This window comes from Grampus griseus (genome assembly GCF_964374135.1).
Source record: "Grampus griseus genome assembly, contig: HAP1_SCAFFOLD_928, whole genome shotgun sequence".
Classification (NCBI taxonomy): Eukaryota; Metazoa; Chordata; class Mammalia; order Artiodactyla; family Delphinidae; genus Grampus; species Grampus griseus.
The window spans coordinates 47158-53000 of NW_028132563.1; the positions used below are offsets into that span (position 1 = coordinate 47158).

The window sequence follows — 5843 nt, forward strand, 5'->3', positions numbered from 1 at the left end:
AGTCCAGAGCCCACCCCCCTCCCCCGCCATACACACACCAGGGAGGAGAGCCAGTCACCCTGGCTCCCAGGCTCCGGCTCCAAGGCTCCCGGCACTAGGAGCTATTTTCAGCTTTCATGCCCTAGGACACGGCCAGAGCTAGTGTCTCCGGAAACTCTCTGTCTGTCTCTCGCCCGCCCGCCATCCCTCCCTCCCTCCTCCGCCTCTTCCCCTCCCGCTCCAGCTGTCCTGCCCTCCACCCTGCATTTCTACACAGGATGGCTCACAGACAGCTGCTCCCCGTGCCCACCCGCCACCATTCGATGGATGTCAAAGCAAGCCCTGGGGACTTCCCTGGAGGTCCAGCGATTAAGACTCTGAGCTTCCACTGCAAGGGGTGCGGGTTCGATCCCTGGTCAGGGAAATAAGATCCCACATGCCGCCCGGCACGGCCAAAGAAAGAAATGAATAAAAAATAAAGTTATAGTGATGAAACAGCCCTAGTGGTGCAAGGATGGGACGTATACCTCTATGGTAGAGAATAAAGGTCCAGAAACAGATAGATGAGAACTTGATATGACAGAAAGTGGGGAAATTAAGGAGTTTTCAATAAATGACATTAGGACAATTGCATATCCATGTGGGAAAAAGTAAATTAGAAAAAAAGAAAAAAAGCAAGCCCTGGTCAGGTGTGACCTTGGGCCCAGGGCCATTGGCACACATTGTCATGTGGGATGTTCTTCCTTAGACTCCTCCCTCCCTCCTGTGTCACTGTCACTTCCTCCAGAACCTTCCTGGACTCCCCTACACAAGCCCGGGGTGTGCCCTCACCCGCCCACCCTGGATCACCGGAATTCCAATCCCGGCCCACACTTCCCCGCCAGGTAAAGAACTGGGCCTGGACAATAAGACCGTAGAGGTCCTCGGCCATTGCTATTGCAGTTGCAATTGTTACTGTGTTTACACAGGGTGACCAACACCCGCCCCCAGTTTGCCCAGGACCGCTCAGGTTTGAGCGCTGGAACTGTGGGGAAACCCTCATTTCCGGGGAACCCCAGAAGGCTGGTCAGCCTATTTAGGATGGATCTTTCATTTGATATCCCAACCCCCGAGAGCCAGAAAGGGAATCTCCCCCCTCCTTCCATGGTAACCTTCATTCATTCATCCACTCATCCCTTTATTCAACTCCTTTATTCAGCAAGTATTTAGGAAGCATCTACTACACAGCAGACACTCTTCTAGGTGCTGGGGACAGTAAACTGAGAAGGTGTGATTTGTTACATGGGGATGATGTCTCGGGGACCACTGCAGGGCATGGGAGGTGGGAGAGGAAGGGGCAGTTCTAAATGCAGGCTCTGACGGGACTGGGGCAGAACTTGCCCTAAGCCAGGCTGGTTGCTTCAACACAGCTGCTTCAACACAGCTCCTCACCCAGGGCCATCCTGCTTCCGTCTCACCCAGTTCTTCGGTGATGTCTGGGGAAAATCTGTGGTTGTCACAACTGGGGGGGAAGGGGCCCCTGGAATCAAATGGGTGGGGACAGGGATGCTGCTGAACCCCACACAGTGCCCAGGAGGGGCCCCCAGCAGAGAATGACCCGCCCCAAATAACCCCAGTGCCATGGGGGAGACCCTGCACTAATATTATTCAGACCCGCTGGTGCCCCTAGATTCCTGCACAGGCTGGGACTCTAACCGGGTCACCTCTGTATCCCGAGGTGACCTAGAGTGGGGCAGCCAGGAGGGCTGAGTATCAGGGATGAAATGACAAATCTCCGTGCCCACTCTCCCCGCCGCAACCCAGGGTCGATGGCCTCTATCTCCTCCCTGTGCAGGTAGCTTTTCCCTGAGCCATTTCTTCTTGTCAAGGTCCCTGTCGCAGGTTGTGTTCCCCGAAGATGACGTTGAGAGCAAGCAGTGGAGTGCAGGTGGTTGATGTGAGACGTGCAGAGAACAGATACAGCTGCCATAGGGTCCCGCAATTCCACTCCTGGGCATAGATCTGGAGAAAACTCTAATTCAAAAATATACATACACCCCTGGGATTTCCCTGGTGGTCTAGTGGTTAAGACTCTGTGCTTCCGGTGCAGGGAGCATGGGTTCCATCTCTGGCCAGGGAACTAAGATCCCACATGCTGTGTGACAAAAAAATAAAGAGAGAAAGAAAGAAAAAGAAAGAAAGAAAAGAAAGAAAAAGAAAGAAAGAAAGAAAGAAAGAAAGAAAGAAAGAAAGAAAGAAAGAAAGAAAGAAAGAAAGAAAGAAAGAAAAAGAAAGAAAGAAAAAGAAAGGAAAGAAAGAAAAGAAAGAAAGAAAGAAAGAAAAGATACATGCACCCCAATGTTCATTGCATCACTATTTATAATAGGCAAGATGTGGAAGCTACCTAAATGTCCACTGATGGATGAATGGATAAAGAAGATGTGGTACATATATACAATGGAATATATTCAGCCATAAAAAGAATGAAATAATGCTATTTGCAGCAACGTCGTGGATGGACCTAGAGATCATCATACTAAGTGAAGTAAGTCAGCAGGGAAAGACACATATATGATCTCTCTTATATGTGAAATCCAAAATACGACACAAATGAACTTGTCTACGAAACAAAAACAGACTCACAGACATAGAGAACAGACTTGTGGTTGCCAAGGGGGAGAAAGAGGGAGGGAGGGTTGGATTGGGAGTTTGGGGTTAGCAGAGGCAAACTATTAAATATAGGATGGATAAGCTACAAGGTCCTACTGTCTAGCACAGGGAACTATATTCAATATCCTGTGATAAGCCATAATGGAAAAGAAAAAGAGTTTTATTTATAGGTTCCATCCCTAACTGAGCTGGCCCATCCCCTCCCATGGTTCTAAGTGCAGCCCGAGGCTGCAGACTTCCCACCGTGGTCTTCAGCTCCAGAGCAAGCCACCTGCAAACCAGCCGCATCTTCCCAGGGGCTGGCAACTCTCCTTTGCTACTGATTCCAAGACACATCCAGATAGGCACAAATGTGACCATGAAAACAAACTCAGGCATGTTCAAATCAGGGAAATAACATTCTTATCTCTGTTTAGTAGTTGCTTAATTTTAGAATAGCTTAGAGTTACAAAAAAGTTGCAAAGATCTGTACAGAGTGTACAGAGTGCTGTGGACTCCCGACCCAGTACCCCTATTTCCAACACGTTTGTACTTTAGTACGTTAGTACGACATGCTTATCCAACTAAGGAACCGAGATGGATACGTTATTATTAACTAAAGTCCACACTTTACTAGAATTTCCCTAGCTTTCCCCTAACATCCTTTTTCTGTCCCAGTCTCCTCTGGGCTGTGACATTTCTCAGACATCCCTGGGTTTTAATACCTTGAAAGTTTTGAGGAGGACTGGTCAGGTATTTTGTCCCTCAATTTGTTTGTCTGTTGGTTTTCTGATGTTTTTCTTATGGTTGGGCTGGAGTTACGGGGTTTGGGGCGGAAGATCCAGACACAGATAAAAATGTCATTCTCCTCAGGTCACATCATCAAGGATACACACCATCAAGGATACACACATCAAGGATACACCCCATCAACGGGACTTGTGACAAACAATTTTACCCTTGATCACCTGGCCGGTATCGTCTTTTTTTTTTTTTTTTTTTTTTTGCTGCGTTGGGTCTTCATTGCTGCACACGGGCTTTCTCTAGTTGCGGCGAGCAGGGGCTCCTCTTTGTTGCGGGCACGTGCTTCTCATTACAGTGGCTTCTTTTGTTTCGGAGCACGGGCTCTAGCTGTGCGGGCTTCTGTAGTTGTGGCATGGCGGCTCAGTAGTTGTGGCTCCCAGGATCTAGAGCACAGGCTCAATAGTTGTGGCCCATGAGCTTAGTTGATCTGCGGCACAGGGGATCTTCCCGGACCAGGGCTCGGACCCGTGTCCCCTGCATTGGCAGGTGGATCCTTTTTTTTTCTTTGTTCCTTTTGGAACCAAAACTTTAATCCCAAGGAGTCTCACAAAACATATTACGAATGACAGCATGAAAAAAAATTGCACAGTAACTCAAAGTTCAGCTCTACAATATACTCTTCATCTGGCAAGACATTGGTATCTTGATCATCTCAACTTCCAAAAAACATTACAAAGAGCTATGTATTCATGTACGGCAATCACAGAGGGGACTTATGACCTAACTCAAAGGGAAACTAACTTCCTTGAAACTTCTTAGATTCTAAACTCACTGGACAACCTCTTGTCCAGTGTGAAGACTAGTGGAATTCTTAAACCTCTAATCTAGGGTAAGGGTGCGGCTTTCATTTCTACCTGCTGGCTTGTGTTCACAGCACCTTTTAAAGACTGCTTGCTTAACTACAGCTGCATACCATATCCCAGCTACAGAAAGTCTTTTCAATGTTTGCCAGTGTTGCTTCCATAATAATAAACATCACACTTTAGGTGGGCAGGAGTTAGAGTTTTATTCTCAGTCTAGGCAAGACCAAAAATTCAAAGCAAATTCAATTTTGCTTAAGAGAACATTGTAAAGAAACAATTCTGCATATTACATGCCTCATATGACCCATTTCAAACCATAGAGAATGACACCTTTATGTGTCACTGTCCCAAGAGACAAACAAATGTGAACAGCTAAAACATTTAAAAAGTGCATCAAGCTTCGGAAGTCTCAAACGAAACTTGAATTTTCTGTACATACTCCTGTCAAATGAAGTTATTTCCTGTGCACCACTCCTCTTGCAAAGTGGTCTGCTATTTCCTTTCATTTGACCTGGATCGGCTAGGAGACCTAGAGAAAGATCGGGACGGCTTGCGATTTCTCTCCTGGGACAGTGATCTCTCTCTTCTCCTATATCTACTAAAGGGACCTGCTCTGGCTGCGGGAGAAGCTTCTCCGTCTTGGACATCTGTGGTGAGGGGGAGGACTCCTCCTCCGATAATCATCTCGAGGGCGACGACCCCAAGAAGGAGGCGGCCACGATCTCGACTTCTCCTTTCCCCATTGGACAGGTCCACTCTTACTCGGCAGCCACAGAGTGTTCTCCCGTCTAGTTCTCAGACAGCATCCGCTGCATCTCGGGGATCTTCATTTTCAACAAGAGCGAAGCCGGGAGGGTTTTTAGCAACCCACACACTTCGGAGTGGTCCATAATATCCTAAAGCTCGTTCGAATTCACTCTTGTTACCACTGTTTCCAAGATTCCTTACATAAACGTTACAGTCCAACGGACAGGAATCCCGATGCAAGACCCTCCTGGCTCCTGGGTTTCATGGGCCACAGGGTGATCCCGGGCCTCTAGAATCTCGCAGCTGAATCGGCTCGCACAAGCTGTCCTGTGGGGATGCTTTTCCCCCTATGTGTCCAGCCCGGGGCCCTGCTGTCTAGGCCCGACCTCCAGGGTGACAGGGTGAACCCCAGGTCCCTGGAGCAAACACTCAAGAGCCCTGGTGACCAGACTCAGGGGGCTGGGGCGGCAGCTGGACATGTGTGGCCACCCTGGTGGTGTTTCGCCCCATCTGCAGTTCCAGTTCCAGCTGAGAAAGAGCCTCGCTGTGTTATTTTCTCCTGGTTGTGTAAGGATCCCCGGTGTCATTTGACAGAAATGTACATGGTGTGTTCTTTCTCTCTTTTCTCCCTGCTTCCTCTCGTCCCTCTCCCCCTCCCTCTCTCCCTCTCCCTCTGTCCCCCTCTCTCTCTCTCTTCCCTCTCCCTCTTTCCTCTGCGTCACTCTCTTTCCCTCTCTCCCTCCCCCCTCCCTCTCCCCCCTCCCCGTCCCTCTCCCCGACCCTCTCCCAACTCCCTCTCCACCTCCGTCTCCCCCTCGCTCTCCCACATCCCTCTCCCTCTCCCCTCCCCCTCCCTCTACCTCCTCTGTCTCCCCCGTCTCT

The 5843-nt window shown here is 49.1% G+C and overlaps 1 pseudogene across 1 annotated transcript; it reads right to left on the reverse strand.

Annotated features, from left to right (window-relative positions):
* Window positions 1-4398: 4398 nt before the first annotated feature.
* On the reverse strand, window positions 4399-5222 carry LOC309817853 (serine/arginine-rich splicing factor 3-like; annotated as a pseudogene). Its single transcript has one exon. The product of its transcript is annotated as a serine/arginine-rich splicing factor 3-like (transcript).
* Between the last annotated feature and the right edge of the window lie 621 nt (window positions 5223-5843).